The 21,833-nt window shown below is 42.4% G+C and overlaps 1 long non-coding RNA gene and 1 pseudogene across 2 annotated transcripts in view; one reads left to right on the top strand and one right to left on the bottom strand.

Moving 5' to 3' along the window:
• Window positions 1-20,523, top strand: part of LOC103241824 (uncharacterized) — a 55,408-nt gene extending 34,885 nt beyond the window's left edge. For both annotated transcript variants that reach the window (XR_005241930.2, XR_012095605.1), the window contains 3 exons: window positions 8,381-8,534; window positions 12,038-12,237; window positions 12,598-20,523. This is a non-coding gene — a long non-coding RNA (uncharacterized lncRNA). The remainder of the gene's footprint in view (window positions 1-8,380; window positions 8,535-12,037; window positions 12,238-12,597) is intronic.
• LOC140713504 (small ribosomal subunit protein uS2B-like) lies at window positions 8,629-12,040 on the bottom strand (annotated as a pseudogene).
• Window positions 20,524-21,833: the final 1,310 nt, after the last annotated feature.

Here is a 21,833-nt window from a genome sequence, read left to right as displayed (position 1 = left end):
CTGGAGGGAGAGCAGCTGGTATAGTATGAGAAGAAATCTAAAAGCATAGAAAAAAAAAGTCACCCATGGAGACATCATTTGAGGCTTGGATCACACTGATTCTGAAGCCAGCACTGCCTTTGGATATTGTGGTTATGAAAGCCAATGTAATCCATCTCTTCTTCAAGCAATTTGAGGTTTTTTAGGGAGGTTGGTTTTGTTTTGTTTTGATCTTGGTCACATGAAACACACACACACACATCCTTAACTAATCCATTGTATTTCTTATGTGATTTGGATTTATTCATTTTCAGACTAGTGACTTAAAGGATGACTCCATGCTAAAGCAGATCATTTTAAAAGTAACTATTTGATATTAAAAGCACTTAAGGTCAGGCATGGTGGTTGATGCCTGTAATCCCAGCACTTCGGGAGGCCAAGGTGGCAGGATTGCTCGAGCCCAGGAATTCAAGAACAGCCTGGGCAACATAGGGAGACCTCGTCTCCCCAAAAAATTTAAAAATTAGCTGGGTGTGGTAGCACACACCTGTAGTTCCAGCTACTCAGGAGGTTGAGCTGTGGGAGGTCAAGGTTGCAGTGAGCCACGTTCGTGCCACTGCGCTCTAGCCTGGGTAACAAGCAAGATCCTGTCTCAAAAAAAAATAAAAGGGTGGGTGGTGTGGGGTAGGCACTTCAACACTTAACACAAATTGCTGACATGAGAGCCTCATATTATTTGAAATTTACAATTCCTTTTTTTTTTTTTTCCTCTTAATCAGAAATGATTACCCTGACTACTCTTTCTTGATGCTTTGCTTTGGATAAATGAACTGTAATATCATGCGTTTCACAGTATGGGTCCATTCAGGAGAAAGAACCACACCATAGGTGAAGTAGAGGAGGTTTTATATAAGAAGTGTTAACTATGCTAAAAGAGTAACAATAAGATACAAGAAAACGCTATATGGTGCCCTGGGCTGAGGGAAGGTACCAAAGGAAGCACAAACTTGAAAGAGGTTCACATCTCGCTGGAGAAGGTATGGTTCAGCCCACTGGGCAGCAGAGTGGTTTCCAATTCTGCTGGACCAAAGCTGGCCTGCAGCTGCTGGAAAGCAAAAGGCCACCTTCCAGAGGGCAGCCTGGGAGCTGGGCTTGGGTGAGCGTGGGAGTCTGCATGGGGACAGGAGCCCCTCAGGGTACATGGACTGCACCGGAGCTTTGGTTTCCATGACAAGAGGGCCATGGAAAGGCTATCGCCAGGCTGAGGCTGTAATGTCACAGAAGGACTGTATCCTGGGCTGGGGCAGGCTCTACTGGATGTCCCGGGACCCATGTAACTGACCCCGGGTTCACTCGGGAAGTGACAGGAGAGTCTCTTCCTCCTGCAGTTTCCTCCAGCGCCCTGTACAGAGAAGTTTAAGGAACATCATGCCCTACTTCAAGAAGAAATGCTTCAAAGAATCCTAGGCTGATCCCAGAGCATATACTGAAGGTTGCATTCAGAGCTGAGAAGCAATAAATTGTTTTTCCCAAGAATACAGCTCTGTCCAATTCATTAGGGACTGTTTGTGGGGAAAGAATGACAGAAGTTGCCTCATCCTACATACTCAAATTCTGAGTGGGGTTAAGGGTTTCCTGAAGGGGTGAACTTAGTCTAGGCAGGTGTCCACTAGAGTGTTCTATGTACTAGTATGAAGCAGAAAAAAATGGAGATATGCTGTGTCAAACAAAGTGATAAGATCGACTTACTGTTGGACACTCCAGAGCTTTAATATGCTAATGTATAATGACTTCTCTTCAAATTAATCAAACTGATAACCCTTTTTCCTTCAGGGTTATGTACCAGTTGCCTATAGCGGTTTTTTTTTTTTCTCAAAATTCCCACATCTTCCCACATTCTCTTCTTACAATGTGATATTAAAACTCTTCCCATGGAGAATTTGGATCTGTTTTTCTTCCTCTGAAATTTGGGTGAGCATATGACTATGTTGGAAGCGATACTACATGGCTTCCAAGGTTAGATTATAAAAGACAAAACAGCTTCTGCCTGGTTCTCTTGGGACAATTGTTCTCGGAACCTCGCCAGCATGCTTTCAGGAGCCTAAGCAGTCACATGCAGGTTTTATGTCCAAAAGGCTCAGCTGTAGTCCCGACCAACAGCCAGAATCAATCACCATACACGTGAGTAAGGGTTCAGTTGATTCCAGCTCCCAGCCATTGAGTCGATCCCAACCTCCAGGTCTTCCCAGTCAAGGCCTCCGACACTGTGCAGCCGAGGCAAGCCAGCCATATGAAGTCCGTCCCAATTCCTGCGCCTGTAGGATCCACGAGCGTAATACAATGGTTGTTCTTTAGCCTGGATTGTCACACAGTGATAATGACTGGACCACACCCTGTAGGAAAGCCTTTCTCGCAAATCCCAGCTGTGTTACAGTTTTGTCCCATCCTTCAATCCTTCTTTTCACTAATATCCGGCTGTCCACTGGCTAGACCAGATATCCACTGCTCTACCAAAACGATTGCCAGTGTGCTGTGACTCTGTGAGCAAATTCTTCTCCTCTGTGTGACCCATACTGACCCGGGCACTTTCCAGATTCTTCTCCATAGTGCAAGATACGTTCTCATTAGGTCTGGAGAGGAGAGGATGCTTGACTTAGCCCAGGATGTTTACCCTTAGGTTTGTGTTTTGGTCACAAAATGTAAAGAAGCGAGTCTGAGCATAGCCAGTTCTGTTTCTTCTCTTTCAGAGTGACTGCCCAATGGGGTATTAGCCCTCCTCAGAACTCCTCCTCCTTCTTCCCCCTCCTCCTCTTCCCTTTCCCCCTTCGTTTTCCTCTCTCCTTCGCCTTCCTCTTCTTCTCCTCCTATTCCTCTTCTTCACTCCCTCCTGCTTCTTAAGCAGTTACCAGAAGCCAGGCACAGCAACATAACTAGGTGTGAGCAGTGCTGTCATCCCCTGGTTGGTGCTGTTCGTGTTCCTTATCCCTGTGGATCCCTTTACCATTTCCCTACATGCAAGTTCCCCAGCCAGCACCTGAGTCTCTGGTTTCTTTGTCCTAGAATGGTTCTTGGGCTGCCTAGTTGCAAATGCCTGGCAGTTTGCATACCTCCTTCCCCCAGTAGCCCTAAACCCTTGTGGAACTAAACCAAAACTTTCCTCTACGGGATCTGGCTTGATATAGCACTTTAGCTTGGCCCTCTTCCCTTCCCTGTCTCCTGGGAATATTTCCTGATACGTCACTTGTGCATGAATCCTATTCTCGGGTCTCTTTCTGAGAAATTCAGCTTAAGACATTTCTATTTAATAGTCAGGGAAACTGAGAAGTAAATTGCACAATCTCTGTTAAAAAAAAAAAAAAAAGTGATTGACATTGAGATTTTAACCTGGCTTCCTTTAGATCTCAAATCTGCTTACCTGCTCATTACTCAATACCGCTTCCTGAAAGAAGGCAGCCATTCAACACCTAGGTCTCTCCCCAGTACAGCTATAGGCAAAGCACTGCTAGGAAGAGCCAGCCATGACAAGTCAGCTGCGTGTTTATCCACCATCCCACAGTTCTTTAAAGTGAATCCTTTGAGAGCAGATCGTGCTATGTTGAAGTTTGCAGCCCCACAACACGATTATGCTCATGACTGTGCAGTTTGAACAGGGTTTGGTAGGGAAGGAAAGGAAGTCTCTGTTCCATGTGGTGTCAGCTGCAGGCCTCAACTGGGGAAAATCTGCTTCTAAGATGGCTCAGTCAGGCCGTCAAGTTGGTGCTGTCAACTAGACAATCAGCCAGGGCTGAGGCTGGAGGGATCTCTCTAGGTGGGTCTCTTCATGTGGCTTCTCATAGCAGCAGAGCCAGGTTCCAAGGGCAAGCCATCCCCAAAGACAGCCAGGAGGAAGCTGGGTGGCTTCTGTGGGCTGGGCTCAGACGTCAGATAGTATCACTTCTGCCCTTCTCTACTGATGGAGGCAGTCACAAAGGCCCACCCAGTTGTTTCAGGGGATGGGGACAACCGTAGACTCCACTTCTTGTTCGGGAGTGGCCAGGTTCTGGAAAAACATGTGTGATGGGAAATATGACTGTGGCCATTTTGTGGAAGCGCAATCTGCCACCCAGGTATCCTGTTCATTCCCTTGAGTTAGCTTCTGCCAGGCATGGAAGACACAGGCATCAATAATTCCCAGGTTCCCAACTTCTGCTCCATCATCCGAGAGGAATGCCCTGTTTACCTTTGGCCCAGTTTGGGTTGCATCTTTGTTCCAATTGCTGTGGTACAAGATTGGATAATGTTATTGGTTTACTTGGAGTTGGGGCCCTACCTCTGCCAATCCCTGTGGCTTAGGGTGTGAGATCTGAAAGCAGATGACTCTAAACAAGAGGATAAGAACAGGTTGAGGGTGAGGAGTAGAGCCAGAAGAAGGGGGGTGTCCTGTCCTGAGCAGACACATTAATAACTATCCACCATAGGCAAGAGACCCTGACCTTAAGACATGCAGTCTTGGAGGCATTGCTCATAAAGAATGCTCTTCCCTCCCCTTCCTCCGGGCGACCAAGAATGTGGCTCCTTGGATAAATGGGCTCCCGGCCTGCCATCCCAAGGGAGGACTTGTATTACTTTATAGACCCAATTCTGCCAATGTAGCTAGAGGTTTAGGTGGAAGTTGTGGAGATTTATGATTAAAGAAACAAACCCAGCAGGTTTAGCAATAAATAGGATCCATTTCTTCTTGGAAGTTTCTGCTCTGAGAAGGTGTAAAGTTGTAAGTTTTATGATCCTTGATGGCGGCAGTCAACTCACATATGTTTCTCAGAACAATCTCTTTGGTTGAACACTTAGTATTTTTGTTTTATTTTGTTTGAAATTATTATTTATTTAAATGGACGGATATCATTGTATGTTTTTTTTATCATGTACAACATGATGTTTTGAAGTGTGTATCTATTGTGGAATGGTTAATCTAGCTAATTAACAAAGGAGCCCTTCAGATTTTGAAGGCCAGCATTGGCCCTAAAAAGCAAGAACTGCTTGAGACCACCTGAATACAATTTAGATTTTGGGAGGCCAAATATTCAAGACCTTTTATAATCTGGATCCAGCTAAAAAATGATAGCCTTTATTTCCACTACCGATTTAAGCTTCAACAAGAAGAATTTAACATAAGGTTTTAAAAGCCAGGCACAGTGGCTCATGCCTGTAGTCCTAGCTCCTCAGAAGGCTGGTGGCGTGAATCCCTTGAGCCTAGGAGTTCAAGGCCAGATGAGGAAACAAGTGACATCCCATCTCCCAAAACCAAATAAATAAAAATAAAATAATGTCTTAAATATTCCTTTTCTTTCTTTTTTTTTTTTTTTTTTTTTTTTTTTTGAGACAGAGTCTCACTCTGTCACCCGGGCTAGAGTGCAGTGGCACGATCTTGGCTCCACCTCCTGTGTTCAAGCAATTCTCCTGCCTCAGCCTCCTGAGTAGCTGGGATTACAGACATGCGCCACCACGCCTGGCTAACTTTTGTATTTTTAGTAGAGATGGGGTTTCACCATGTTGGCCAGTCTGGTCTCAAACTCCTGACCTCAAGTGATCTGCCTGTCTCAGTCTCCCAAAGTGCTGGAATTATAGGCCTGAGCCACCGCCTCTGGCCTAAATGTTTCTTAATACTTTTATTTTCACCTCGGGTGGTTTCCTTGGAAATGGATTATAGATACTTTTTGTTTGTTTGTTTTCTTCCTTTTTTAAATATAATTGAGGAAACCCAAGAAACATAATTCTGGGGGACATAAAATTCCTAACTCAACAGGATCCCCTCAAAGTCATCAGGTGCTGCTGGAATATGTCTGTGGGAGAGAACACGCTGCTGTAAGAGGCTGTCCATCTTCCAACACCCGACAGTCCTCACTATGAAAAGGGTATTACATTAAAGCCAGATCTGCCTCTCTGTCATCCAGCAGTGCATTTCTGGGCTCTGAACCAAGAAGCACAATTCTACTTCTTCCCATGACCACCTTCTGGATATTTTAAGATGTTATCAGGTTCATTACACATGTTCAGCCCAGACTTTCTGTGGCCTAAGTTAGTCGTACCCAGAATCCAAACCCCACACCATTCTGACCGTCCTCCTCAAGATGGATCTTCATTTTGGATGTTCCCTCTGAAAGGGGAGTGCTGTACTGAATATGGTATTTCTTCATTCTTTCATCAACTAGGCATTGAGCGCCTAAGTGGGGGGCAGGCACTACTTGTCATCCAGGGATCTAGAAGAGCACAGGACAGATGCAATCCCTGCCTCACGAAGTGTGTTGTATCTCGAAGGAGCTGGACATGCAGAGTGTCAGGTGTTGGGGAGCTGGGCATGCAGAGTGCCAGGTGCTGCTTTGATTTTTCCTGACCACCACTCTTTCGTCCTATTCATGCTGCCTAAAACTGCATTATCTTGATTTCCACAACAAACCATGTGCCATACAAACTGGGACAATGCCAGGCACCTGTCGTCCCATACCTGTGCAGTTGTATTTATTTTATACATAAACACAGCTGTCATTTCCCTTTTATCTTGTTGGCTACACCTCAGGATTCTGATCTGTTGAAATCATTTAAATATTGATTATGCCATCTCTTTTATTTGCCATTTCTTTGAGTTTGGGTTTCATTTGCAAAGTTGATAAGCATGGATTTTAAGGTTTTTGCTTTTAAATTAATTGTTGATTTTTTTCAAAATGTGAAGGACAGAGGAATAAACAGTACCACACTAGTTCTAAAAGTCTCAATAAAAAACTTGAATGAACAGCTAGCTATGAAAAATAAGTTGTAACGTTCTATACCAGTGTAGGATGACTACAGTTAACAATAATATATTATACAGGCCAGGCGAGGTGGTGCACGCCTAAAATCCCAGCGCTTTGAGAGGCCGAGGCAGGGCGAATCACTTAAGGTCAGGAGTTCGAGACCAGCCTGGCCAACATGGTGAAACCCCGTCTCTACTGAAAACACAAAAATTAGCCAGGTGTGGTGGTGCATGACTGTAATCTCAACTACTCAGGAGGCCAAGACATGAGAATCGCTTGAACCCGGGAGGCGGAGGCTGCGGTGAGCCGAGATCATGCCATTGCACTCCAGCCTGGGCAACAGAGTGAGAATCTGTCTCAAAAAAAAAAAAAAAAAAAAGGAAAGAAAACAAAACAAAACAAACAAAAATCCCCCACAAACCCAATAATATTTTATACAGTTTCAAATGGCTAGATAACTAGAAGGAGGATATCGAATGATTCCAACACAAAGGAATCATAACTGTTTGAGCTGATGGATACACTAATTACGCTAATCTCATCGTTGTACATTAAATGTACTGAAACATCTCTATGTACCCCATGAATATGTACAGTTATTATTTGTCAATTAAAAAAATAAATACTTGAAAGAATGAATATGTACTTTTCCCTGAAATTTTTAAAATCTGCTTTTCAAAAGTCACATTTACTATTCTCCAAATCAGTTGACCACTTTTTTCCAAAGGGTTCCTGGCATTTCAGTCAGTGTAACCAGACTGGTTGTAGTTACCTGTTATTTAGAGGATTGTACAAATTACCATACGCCCACTAATCCTCCCCTTTCCCCTCTAGAAAGGAAAAGTGGGTTATTTGAATGCAATATTCAATTTACCTTTGGTTGTGCCAAAGAGGATAGCCTTTAAAAAATAATCTGAAGTCCAAAAAGACATCTGCTGCACCCTTTTGTTGGTAATTTTAAAACCCTGGGCTAGTCAGGAAGATTCTATTTTTATGCTCATTGTTGAGAGAATCAGGTAACAACAGGAAAACAACCCTACAGAGTGAAATCAGATAATCCCAGACAATGGGTTGTCTGGCCACTGCCACAGAGCTTCTGGTCCAGCCTGCAGGGAGCTAATGGTCTTCTCACAACCCTGGAGCAAGTTCCGGTTCCAAAGGCTTCATGGAGCAGAAGTTGGAGCCATATCAAGCAGGCCTCTGATTTATGAGGGTAAGTAAGACAGGAGAATAAACATGGCTGCTGCCTGTGCTGAGCCAGGCTGTGTCATGGGGTTGAGGCGTGTGTGCCTCTGTGTGTGTGGGCGTTCCTCATGGGCACAGACGTGGCTGCCCAGGATTTTTGCAGCATGCAGTGTTGGTGAGGTAAAATTCTGAAACCAAAGATTGTTTATAATCTTGCTGTTACAGGGACTGACAGATTTTTTTTAATTATCAAAATTAAAACTTCTTTATGTCTCCCAGGAAGTGTGTGGACTCCTCATGCACCATGGTGTGTGGGAGTGGATTCGGCTTTGTTGGCCTGGAGAACAAGCAGTCTGAAAATACTTAGAGAAATTAGATGTGCAAATATGTACCTAACAGCCCAGTATTCTCCTCTCCTGGATATATGACCCAGAAAATCTCATTCCTAGGTACATGAGGACACCTGGAAAACAACATTCATTGCAGCATCCTGTGTGATAGAGGAGTTGCAGGCAACCTAAGGTGTCCCTCATTGGGAGGGTAGGAAAGTACACTGTTGAAGAGAGGCAGACACTTGGACCAGATGGAAGCAATGAACTCAAGGTACGTCCATAATATAGACAGACTTTGAAAACATGATGTTGAATGATAATACTTTGTATTATTATCATTTTATTTCTTTTATTTTTTATTTATTTTATAGTAGAGGGAGATCTAGAATTGTGCAGCTTGATGTGTGGTCCACTGTCCACAGCCTCAGAATCCCCAGGCCACCTGTTACAAATGTTAACTCTCAGGCCCCATGCAGACCTGCTGAATCAGACTCTCTGGTCCAGGGATCTGTGTTTTCTCCAGATCATCCTGATGCAGCTAAAGCTGGATTACATTTACATGCACTTAAAATGCATACATATACTAAGTTGTGCTCTGTATTTTTCAAAGGTAGGGTCATAGCTAAGGAAATACTACACATTATAATGAGTGCTGTTGGGGAGAAGGGTGGAATGAAAATGCAGAACAGAGACGGGTGCGGTGGCTCACACTTGTAATCCCAGCACTTTGGGAGATTGAGGTGGGTGGATCACCTGAGGCCAGGAGTTCAAGACCAGCATGACCAACATGGCGAAAATTTGTCTCTATTAAAAGTACAAAAATTAGCCAGGCATGGTGGTGTGCACCTGTAATGTCAGGTACTTGGGAATCCTGGAGGCAGAGGTTGCAGTAAGCCAAGATCGCACCACTGCACTCCAGCCTGGGCGACAGAGTGAGACCCTTTCTTAAAAAAAAATAGAAAAAGAAAAAAAGAAACACAGAACAGAGATGAAGGGGGAAAATCCAATAAAGTAAAATACATATAAAAATGAGGCACAGGGCAGGCAGAGATGATAGTAAGTGATAAACTGAATCATAAAAGAACTTAATTCTGTAACTGATATTAAAAATATTTGCCTGGTTCCGAAAATCCCAAAGAAAACTGGCATGCATTTGTAGTCCCAGCTACACAGGAGGCTGAAGTAGGAGGGTGGCTTAATGCCAGGAGTTCAAGATCAACCTGGGCAACAGAGCAAGACTCTGTCTCTGAAAAAATAAAAATTAAAAAAAAAAAAAAGAAGGTAGGAAGGAAGAAAGAAAGGAAAAAGAAAAAAGAGAAAGAAAGAAAAAGAAGGACAAGAAAAGAAGAAAAAAGCTGGAGAAAGAATTAGGACTTCAGATCCAGGGGAAATATTTTTTGCCCGTTATTTGAAGTCCACTGACTCTGCTCCGGCCAGCAGAGGTATATTCAGTGAGTCAAACTGCCTATGTATGAACAGAAAATCAGTTCCTTCTGCTCCCCATTAACAAATATTTACGGAACATCAGTTTAAGGGAATGCCAAATTATTAGCTTGCCCAAGATGTCCACATCTCGTATTCTGGCCCTAGAGGATTACCTGATTTTAAGAGACCCGTAAGTCGGGTGCAAGGATGTAGTTGGAAGAAAAACACAGTTTCTCTAGTAACCATTTAGCCTACAGACCACGTAGGACATATTCAGAGAATCCGGTCTGAGGAGGCCTCGGCCCACCCAACAAGAAAGTGGAAATGACCACAAAAAGGCCAACTTTTCTCCCGTTTGTTTTTTTCCTTTGTTTGAGACTCTTACTTCTGACTGCCGGGAAAAGCTGAGTGGTGGTTTCACTTGGCTGAGACCTTATTAGGGAATTAAGGTGCTGGAGGAACAGAGACACCTCATGGGTGGACAGGTTGGCATGGTGCTGACAAGGGGTCCTGTGTGTCCCGGGGCACACCAGCCGCTGGCTCATCTGAATGCCCTCTCAGTGGTGAGGAGTTGAGTGGCCATCTGAGGTGGCTGACAGTGACAGGTCCACAGCCTGGGAGTGGAGAGGGCTGGGTTCTCACTGGGTTCTGGAAAGGGAGACCACACCATCACCATTTATCATCCAAACTGTGGCACTTTGAAAAAACCCTAATTACTTCTATGTGTATTTCCTAAACCTAAGGACGTTCTACATGGATAGCAGTGCCATTATCTAATCTCCAGTCCTCAGATTTCACACGGCCTGCTGATGTACTTTTTTTCCATTCAGGATATAATCTTGTACCATGTGTTGCATTTAGTTGTCGTTTCTCTTTAGCGTCCTTTAATCTAGAATGGTTCCTTAGTCTTTCTTGTCTCTCATGACCTTGATATGTTTTGTGGCTCAGTTGTTGTGTGGAATGTCCCTTAGTTGGGGTTTGTCTGATATTTCTTAGTGACCAGATGCGGTTTATATATTTCTGGCAACAATATCACAAAAGTGCTGTTGTGTCCTTCTTGGCACATTTTTTCTTTTGTTTTCTTTCTTTCTTTCTTTTTTTTTTTTTTTGAGACAGAGTCTCACTCTGTTGCCCAGGCTGGAGTGCAGTGACGTGATCCTGGCTCACTGCAACCTCCACCTCCTGGGTTCAAGCAATTCTCCTGCTTCAACCTCCTGAGTAGCTGGGATTACAGGCACACGCCACCATGGCCAGCTAATTTTGTATTTTTAGTACAGACGGGGTTTTACTATGTTAGCCAGGCTGGCTCGAACTCCTGACCTCATGTGATCTGCCCGCCTCGGCCTCCCAAAGTGCTGGGATTATGGACGTGAGCCACTGTGCCTGGCCCTTCTCAACACAATATTTTTTTTTTTTAAGAAACTGATGTTTATTTTCCATCAACCTTATTTCCATGTTCCTTAAGAGCCCGTACAAGAACAGCTTAAGACCATTCAGTGGTTGCTTTTACCCATTCAGTGGCCTGAGCAGTGGGAGCTGCAGACCAGTCTTCCGTGGCAGGCTGAGCGCTCCAGTCTTCAGTAGGGAACTGCTGGATAGGCACAGAGGGCACCTGCACACCTTCAGACCAGTCTGCAACCTCAGGCTGAGTAGCAGTGACCTCAGGAGCTGGAGCAGTCCATTCACCTTGATTTCCTTGTTGGTCACAGCCTTTTCAGTAGCAGCCTGCTCTTCTTTTTCAGTCTCTTCAGGATCTCTGTAGAAGTAGAGATCAAGAATGACCTCCCACGGGTGTTTGCGGGAAATGGTGCCATGCATGCGCAGAACTTCCCGAGCCAGCATCCACCACATCACACCCACTGAGTGAGTGCCCTTGTTGTTGCATGGGATGGCAATGTCCACATAGTGCAGAGGAGAATCTGTGTTACACAGAGCAATGATAGGTAGGTTAACATAAGATGCCTCTGTGAGAGGCTGGTGGTCAGCCCCGGGGTCGGTAACCACAAGAAGCTGTGGCTCCCAGAAAGCTGCCTGGATCTGGTTGGTGAAGGTTCCAGGGGTGAAGCGGCCAGCAATTGGAGTGGTTCCAGTGGCAGCAGCAAACGTCAGCACGGTCCTCTGGCCAGTATTCCTGGAGGATATGACACTGACATCAGCAGGGTTTTCAATGTCAACAATGGCACGAGCTGCCAGCAGAAGCTCCTCCCAGGTCCTCTTCAGATTTAGGATGTAGATGCCATCACTTTTCCTTTTGCAGATGTACTGTTCCATCTGGAAGTCAAGATTAGTGCCACCTAAGTGGGTTCCTGCTGCAAGGAACTTAAGGACATCCTCCTCCTTCATTTGTAGGACATCAAGGGCTCTGGATATTGTGAAAGTTTCCCTTTAAGTTACGACTGGAATCCAGAACAACGCCGTATGGACCACTCTGTGGGTAGCGCGGAAAGCTCTCAGCACATCTTAACAGGAGGCACATGATGTCCATCGGTACCATCTGTGAAGATATTAATCTTTGTTACTGGATTAAGCATCTGCCAGATTTCTCTACGGTAAAGTTACTATTTTTTCCTTCATAATTACAACAGTTTTTTAGGGAAATACTTTGAAAGCATGCATATAGCAAACATGTATTTTGAGAGGAAAAAAGGGTGCTACTGATACTTAAACTGTGACAATAGAAGCAAACGTATTATCCTGGGGAAACTAGGACATATAATCATCCCAGTTCTGAATGACTTTTGTTATTTCCTGGTGTAATGTCCAGGTTGCTCCCAGCCACATTTTAAGGGTCACATTCATGGCGAAACCATTTCTGAACCCCCTCCTCTCTGCCTCCATTTCACCCTGTGAGATGACCATCATAGACTGTTAGGTCTCTCTGACTTCCTGTCTCTTTCTTTCTATCTCAGACTGACAGCTCCTTGAAGGCAAGAACCTTGTCATATCTTTATCTCCTAGGGCCTTACATGGGGCTAGTACAGGAGAAGCACTGCCTAAAAGTTTGAATTCATACTGACCTTCTCTGAACATTGGTATTCCATCTTTTGCAAAGAGGAATAATGAATTTTGCTGAATTGCCTCTAAGGATCAACTGTTATGAGATTTTATAAGTGAAAGCACTTTATAACCTACAAAGTGCCAGAGGACTCTGAGGCATTATCGTTTGTTTGGAGCTAAGAATGACTCCAACACCAATGAGTACTGCTGGGTCTCCTCTCACACTCAGCAGGTGGCCACCCAGACTCTCATCTGAAATCAACTTGTTCACTCCTTCGTCCTAAGGGTAGTTCCTGTGGCTGTCTTTTTTGTCTTAGTAGCTTCAGGGATGAGCACAGAACACAGCCGGGATACTCAATACATGTTTTGAAAGAACACCCACATGAATGAACGAATCTAGCCCCTTTCCCTCTTCTTAGTGTCCAAATCTCCCAAAAGAAATTTAAGAACTAGCACTGGACCTGACACAGTATTGTGTAGGCATTCAAGATGAATGCTATGTAGAGAATTACAGCAAGTAAAGAGATTGAATTTGTAATCAAATAACTACTCACAAAGAAAGCCCCAGACTCAGATGGCTTCACTTGGTGAATTATATCAAACATTTGAAAAAGAATGAATACCATTATCTTCACAAACTCTTTCAAAAAGTAGAAGAGGAGGGAACATTTCCCAACTCATTCCATGATGCCAGTATTATCCCTGATACCTGAGACAACTCAATAAAAGAAAACTCCAGATCAATATCCCTTATAAATGTAGTCAAAAACCTTTAACAAAATACCAGTGAAATAGAAGAATTATACCCCCTGGACAATGGGATTTATCCCAGGAATACAAGGTTGGCAATATATGAAAATAAATCATGTAATATACCACATGAATAGAAAAAAGGACAAAAGCCACATGGTCATCTCAGTAGACACAGGAAAAGCATTTGACAGAATTGAACATACATTCATGACAAAAACACTCAACTAACCAGGACTAGAAGGGAACTTCTTAAACCTGATAAAGGGCATCTACAAAAAGAAAGCTCGTAGGTAATATCATACATAATGGTGGAAGACAAATGCTTTTTTCCTAAAATCAGGAACAAAATAAGAATGTCTGTGCTCACCACTTCTACTCAACATTCAACTAACTGACAAATTAATTAGGAAAGAAAATAAAATAAAGGGTATCTAGATTTGAAAGGAAGAAATAAACTATATGTTATCTATTGGCAGACATAGGTCTTGTATATATGAAATTACGAAGTATCCACTAAAAATTACTGGAACTAATAAACAAGTTCAGCAAGGAGGTAAAATCAATATACAAAAATCAATTGTATTTCTATATGCTGGAAGCAAACAATCTGAAAATGAAATTAATCTAAAAATTCCATTTCCATTTATAATAGTATCAAAAAGAGTAACCTACTTGGGAATAAGTTTAACATAAGAAGTATAAGACTAGTACACTCAAATTACAAAACACTGCTGAAAGAAATCAATGAAGACCTACACAGATGAAAAGATATCCCATGTCCATGGATTGAAAGACTTAACATTGTTCAGATGGGAGTACGCCCTGGAGTGATCTATAGTTTCAATGTGGTCCTTATCAAAATCTCACCTGGATTTTTTTGTAGAAATCAACAAACTGATCTTGAAAATCATATGGATTTGTTAATTAGCTCAATTTAGCCATTTTATAATGTATACATATTTCAAAACATGTTGCATGTGATAAATATGTACTATTTTTATTTGTCAATTAAAATTAATTAAATAAAAAATGAAATAAACCCAACAGTAATGAGAAAAACTAAAAAGAAAAATCATATGGAAATTCAAGGTATCCAGAATAACCACAATCATCTTAAAAAGGAAGAATTAAGTTGGAGGATTTGCATTCCTCTATTTCACAACTTACTGCAAATCTGTAGTAGTCCAGACAGTATGGTACTGGTGTAAGGATAGATATATAAGTCAATGAAATAGAAGTGAGAGTTCTGACAGAAATTTATACATCTATGGTCAACTTGTTTTCTAAAAGGGTGCCAAGACCATTCAGTGGAGAAGGAAGTTTCTTCAAAAATGGTGGTGAAACAACTGGATAGCCATATGCAAAAGAACGAAATTGAACTCCTACTTAATGCCATATACAAAACTTCATCAAAATGGAGCAAAGACCTAAATAAATGTGAGAGCTAAACTATAAAACTCTTAAAAGAATGCATAGGCTTAAATCTTCATGATCTTGGATTAGGTAATGGTTTCTTAGCTATAACACCAACAGCACAAGCAACAAAAGAAAAAATAGATAAATGAGACTTCATCAAAATTAAAAACTATTATGCTTCAAGGACACCTTCCAGCAAATGAAAAAGAAAACCACTGAAAGGAAGAAAATGTTTGTAAATCATGTATGTGACAAGGGGCTTGTATCTAGAATAGATAAGAACTCTTACAATTCAGTAATAAAAAGATAAATAACCCAGTTTTAAAATGAGCAAAGGATCTGAATACACATTTCTTTAAGAAGATACACAAATGGCCAATAAGCACATGAAAAGATGTTAAACATTATTAATCATCAGGGAAACATAAATCAAAACCACAATGAGATACTACTTTACACCTACTAGGATGGCTAGAATCAAAAGGTAGATAATAACAGGTGCTAGTGAGGCTATGGAGGAATTAGAATCTTCGTATTTGTGCTGGTACAAACATAAAATGATAGAGACACTTTAATAAAGTCTGGCAGTTCTTCAAAATGTTAAACATGGAGTTATCGTGTGACCCAGCAATCCCACTCTTAGGTGTATACCCAAGAAAACTAAAGACATGTCCACACAGAAACCTGCACACACATGTTCACAGGAGCTGTTATTCATAATAGCCCCAAAGTGGAAATGACCCAAACGTCCATCAACAGATGAATGTGGTAAAGCCATATAAGGGAGTGTTATTTAGCCATAAAGAGAAATGAAGTATGTGCACCTGCTACTTCATGAATGAACCTTAAAAACATGCTAAGTGGACTAAGCCAGAAACAAAAGGCCACATATTGTGGGATTCCAGTTATATGAACTGTCCAGAATATGCAAATCCATACAGACAGAAAGTGGATAAATGGTTGCCAGCAGCTGGGGGCAGGGAGGACAAGCAGTGACTGCGAATGGGTTGGAGTTTCTATATAAGGTACAGCCTTTTCGGTTTGCCTGGGACTGAGGGATTTCCCTGGGATGTGGCAGTACTTCCAATGCTAAAGTTGGGGCAGTCCCAGCTAAACCAGGACGAATTGGTTGCCCTATTCCATACCTGCAAATGAATGTGTTGAATTAGATTGTCTCTAAAGTCTCTTCGAGTTCACAATTTCTTTGAGATTTGTGAAAAAAACAACAAAAGCAACAACACATGCTAAAAAGCAAGAAAAGCCTGTTTTCCTTTCCCTGTCTGATAAATGATACTCCCTGGGCTAGCTTGCTGTCCACACCTGGCGGCTATTCCCCGGTCATCACAGCGAGCAGCAAATTCCCTGGTTTCGGGAGACGCATGGGTACCATGCATCTAAAACAACACACATGCTTAGTCTCTAACCCCAGATCAATTGAATCAGAATCTCTGAGGGTGGGACCCAGGCCGCGGGTCTGTTTTTAAAGCTGCGTGGGTGATCCGAATATGCAGCCAGGTGTGAGAAGCAGTGCAGGGTGATCTGAGAGCCGCCCAGCTCCTCTTTCCCTTTACTCCCAGCCTGTGCCAGCCCCTCCATTTGATTGGACCAAGTGTTGCTGAGACATAGGAGATGAGCCAGTCAGAGCCTCTCTCTGGAATTTGAACTAACACATTCTGGGAAGCTTGAGAAAGGCTGGAGAGGCCATAGCGGGTCAAAGGCCAGTGTGCTGGGGAGGAGCAGAGGCTGAGGGAAACCAAACAAGACCGAGAGAAACTGAGTAGAGAGAGGGCAAAGCAGACATGCAGAGGTCAGAGACAGAGCAACTGGTCCATTCCAGGGTTTTCCTAATTCTAGTCTTTTGTATTTTTATAATAAATCCTCTTTTTCTTAGCAGTGGAGGAGATTCTATTTTTCAAAGATGGCTACAACAGTACCTCCATCCCACATGCTCTCCTCAATGTGACTTTGCCACTCCCCCATCAGGACGGGGCCTGTGATTCCTTTCCCCTTGAATCTGAGCTGACATTACCATAGTCAACACAGTGCAGTGGAAGTAACACGATGTGCCTTCCAAGGGTAGGTAAAAAAAAACATGCAGCGTCCATGTAGTTGTGACATATAATAAAATGGTTTTGCTTAATCAACGAAATTTTAGGGTAGTTTGTTATATGGTGATAGTAAGTGGGACAGGTAGTCTAAGAAAATCCATGCTCCTTGTCATCAAAAGAGCCTGAGGAGCACGCCTGACTCCATCTCTCAAGGTCTGTCCTCATTTCTAACTCAGCCTTGATTTCATTTTCACCAGGCACCCAGCCACCACCTGTCACCACCAATGGGTACACTTGAAGTGTAGATAGGAATTGCTGATGCTTTCTCAGCCAGAATAGTTCTGAAAAGTACACAATGCAATTATGAAGTATTAAGAGGAAATGTAAGCAAAATATCTTTTAAATGTGGTAAAATAGACATAGAACTTGCCATTTTAATCATTTTAAGTGTATAGTTCAGTGGCATTAAGCACATGAACACTGTTACACAATCATCACCACCATCCACCTCCAAAACTTTTTCATCTTCCTAGAATGAAACTCTGTACTCATTAAACAACTCCCCCCACTCCCCCACGTCCCTGGAACCACCACTATACTTTATGTCTCCATGAATTTGGCTACTCTGTGTACCTCATATAGGTGGAGTTATACAGTGTTTATTCTTTTGTATCTGGCTTAGTTCACTTAACATAATATCTCCAAAGTTCATCTATGTGGTAGCAGGTGTCAGAATTTCTTTCCTTTTTAAGGTTAAACAATAGTTCATTGTATGGGCAAGACGCGGTGGCTCACACCCATAATCCCAGCACTTTGGGAGGCTGAGGCAGGCGGATCATGAGGTCAGGCATTCGAGACCAGCCTGGCCAACATGGCAAAACCCCATCTCTACTAAAAATACGAAAATTACCCAGGCGTGGTGGCGCGTGCCTGTAATCCCAGCTACTCGGGAGGCTGAGGCAGGAGAATTGCTTGAACCCGGGAAGCCAAGGTTGCAGTGAACCGAGATCGCGCCACTGCACTGCAGCCTGGGTGACAGAGCGAGACTCCGTCTCAAAAAAAAAAAAAAAAAGAAAGAAAAAGAATAGTCCATTGTATGTGTAGAACACATTTTGTTTCTCCATTCATCTCAGTGGACAATTGGATTCCTGCTACTTTTTGGCTATTGTGATTAATATTACTATGAATGTCAGCATACAAATATCTGAGCCCTTGCTTTCAATTCTTGTGGGTATATACCCAGAAGTGGAACTACTAGATCATACGCTAATTCTGTTTTTAAGGTTTTGAGGAACCACTATACTGTTTTCCATAGCGGCTGCACCATGTTATGTTCCCACCAGCAATGCAAAGCGGTTCCCATGTTCAATTTTCCCACATCCTTACTGACTCTTGTTATTAACTACATATCATGAAAAAAATAAGCTTCCTAATGAGTGTGAGGGGGTATCTCATTGTGGTTTTGGTTTGCATTTCTCTAGTGATTAGTGATGTTGGGCATCGTTTCATGTGCTTATTGCCATTGTATATCTTTGGAGGAATGCCTATTTAAGCCCTTTGTCAGTTTTTTAATTGAGTGTTTTTGTTGTTGTTGAGTTGTAGGAATTCTTTGTATATTCTGGAAATCATTCCTTTATCAGTTATATGATTTGCAAATATTTTCTCTCATTCTGTGGGATGCTTATAAACAATATTTAAAAAGCCAAAAAAGATTTTATATCTTCCCTTTTTTTTTTTTTTTAAAAATGAAGTGTCGCTCTGTCACCCAGGCTGGAGTGCAGTGGCACAATCTTGGCTCACTGCAGCCTCCGCCTCCCAGGTTCAAGGGATTCTTCTGCCTCAGCCTCCTGAGTAGCTGGGATTACAGATGTGCACCACCACGCACAGCTAATTTTTGTAATTTTAGTAGTGATGGGGTTTTACCATGTTGGCCAGGTGGTCTTGGAACTCCTGCCCTCTAGTTATTTGCCTGCCTTGGCCTCCCAAAGTGCTGGGATTACAGGCGTGAGCCACCATACCCGACTGAAAAGGACTTTCTAAGTGTGGTGCCAAAGCAGAAATTATAAGGAAACTAATTGAACAATTTGACTACATAAAGATGAAAGTGTTAGTTATGATAAAAATATCATAAACGAAAAGGCAAATGACACTGAAAGCTATTTTTTTTACATTTTAGGACAATGGAGTTTAATGTATAGCAAAATTCAATAAGCAAAAGGTAAGTCCCAGTAAAATTAAACAGGGCAAAAGACACATATAGTTATACAAGCAGAAATACACAGTCCTGTCTACACCTGAAAAACCTCATGGAAGCAAAACTGGTCTCTTGCCTCCGTCATGTCCCATGGTTAGAAGAAAACAAACATTTTGAACCCTCTCTAATCCTAGCCCCCCAAATAAATGAACTCCAGAGCATTTCCTATAAGTTGCTGACTATTTAATGCAAACAACTTTATCCCAGACTTTTGCAAAACTGCTGTCTGAAGACTACTCCAGCCTTTGTAGAAATGATAACCATGTAAGAAAATTGCTGGTTTTCTGTCATGAACACACCAACTGTAAATTCAGTCACCGTGGTAATTTTGCAGTGTTTGGTGTTAATGACCTGTTGTGTTTTTTATCTGATGAGCAGTTCCTTCTAGGTCCCCATATTTCTTGCAAGTAAACTTTTTCCTTTTCTAAGTGCTGTTATCTCCAGATCTTCAACTTACTGATACTTAAATGCAAATTGAAAATATGAAGATACCATTTTCACCTATTAAATGAGCAAAGTTGTATTTTCCAAGATATTGCTCCATGCCAGATGCATGGGCGCTAACCTGGGCACTCATACGTGGCTGGTAGGCAGTTGAGTCATATTTATTGAAAGCTTTGAAAATCTACCCTTCAAATCCTGTAATTCTACCTCTAGCAATAGACCAATGGATATATTAGGTTGTGTATCCCCAAATTAAAACAAAACACTAAAAATGCCATCAACTTATACATGGTTAAGTATATTTCCTAAGGATATTTAATACTACGGGAAAATGCTCTTGGTTTAATACAAACTGAAAAAAAAATGGGATCATATAGGGTGATTGAAATTTTGACATCAAAACCATATATATGGCATCCAAAAAACTCAAGAGGAAAAAGAAAGCATTTTAATTACCACCCTTTTCCTTTCTTTAAGAAGAAAAAGAAATCATTCTGTTCTGCTGACGTTTAATAACAGAGAACAGTAAAACTGCTTCAGTTCAATTAATTTAGAATCATATATAATGTTCTGTGTGAAAGTGGATGAAACTGGGTGTGATGGTTAGGAATGAAGAAAATAAGCAAGAGGGGACAGAGAAAGAAAAGGGAGAAGGTTGGGCACAGTGGCTTACACCTGTAATCCCAGAACTTTGGGAGACCGAGGCGGGCAGATCACCTGAGGTCAGGAGTTCCAGACCAGCCTGGCCAACATGGTGAAACCCCGTCTCTACTAAAAACACACAGAAAGTTAGCTGGGCATGGTGGCGCACGCCTGTAATCCCAGCTACTTGGGATGCTGAGGCACGAGAATAACTTGAACCTGATAGTCAGAGGTTGCAGTGAGCCAAGATCACGCCATTGCACTCCAGCCTGGGTGACAGAGTGAGACTCTGTCTCAAAAAAAAAAAAAAAAAAAAAAAAAAGAAAGAAAAGAAAAAGAAAAGAAAAAAAAAGAAAGAAAAGGGAGTAGAAGAGAGGCATGACAGTACAGGGATGCAGTGGAGTGACAGACTTGGAAACCTAGGCATAATGATCAAATGAAATCAATCCATGGGGCACTGTTTCTCTCTCTCTCTCCTCCTCTACACACACACACACACACACACACACACACACACACACCCCAGCCTGTTGTTTCAGAAAGCTGTCATAGAAACCAACGAAGAAGTCAGCTCTGTGAACCAACAAGAACACAGATTCTTCTGCAGATACACGTACTAAAGTTGAAAGAAACGATGTTCACATCAAATCCTTGTCAATAGAGCACACGCAGGAACGTGCACGCTGGAGTTTGCAGAGGACATCAGAGATGTCTCAGAAGTTGTGATCAGTTGTTCTGGAGGAAAAATAAATCGCATTGCAAGTGGCTCAACACACTTCTGTGGAAATTGCCAATAAGCATTGTGTGCATACTCCCACCTCCAGGAGACAGGGACCTCAGGCCAGGTTACTCAACTGTTTATTGGAGTTCTGATTTAAAAGAATGAAACCAGCTTAAAAAATAAAAAAGCCAGGGCAGGGGAGCAGGCAAGGACTGGCTGAAAGAAAAGAACAGGCTGTTATTTACAAAGGACACACACATGTGCACAGACACGCAGGTGCAGACCTGTAATGTGATCAGAAAGGCAGTGTACCAGAAAATGAAGCAGAAGTTTTTATTGAAGATCAAAACCAGAAGTAATTGTCCATGGCAGGCCCAAGGTACTGTACTGCTAAGCAAGCCATGCTTGCTTCTGTGGGCACAGAACTCACCACCCAGGAAAGATCTCTGACTTGCTGGGTCAAAGGAGGTCTGTCCTCTCTCAAACTGAGACTCACACCTTGGATTGCCCAGGTTTGAGAACTCTTTATCAGATTAAAAACCTCTAAGGAATCTGCCTCAAGTAGTAGAAAAATAGCCCAGATTTGGAATTAGTAACGTGTCACAAACACAGGAGAATTAGCACTAGGTATCTGGAAAATAAAGCAGGGTTTGCTGGCCCAGTATGAGAGAAATAGATCAAGTTAACAGCGTAGTCATTTAGCTGCTTATGGAGAGAACCCAAGAAGCGATTTGACACCTGTATGTGCCCTGCCTGGTGTGGATTTCAGGAACCCCGGGGCCTTTGATTCTCATGTGGTCACTCCCTTCGGTAAGCCAAGGTGACACAATCTCTGAGGTGGCTGAAAAGACCATAGCCAGAAAGTCCAGA

This window comes from Chlorocebus sabaeus, chromosome 15 (genome assembly GCF_047675955.1).
Source record: "Chlorocebus sabaeus isolate Y175 chromosome 15, mChlSab1.0.hap1, whole genome shotgun sequence".
In the NCBI taxonomy this organism is placed as follows: Eukaryota; Metazoa; Chordata; class Mammalia; order Primates; family Cercopithecidae; genus Chlorocebus; species Chlorocebus sabaeus.
The sequence above is the reverse complement of the archived record's forward strand: the minus strand, read 5'-3'. Positions and strand labels throughout refer to the sequence as shown.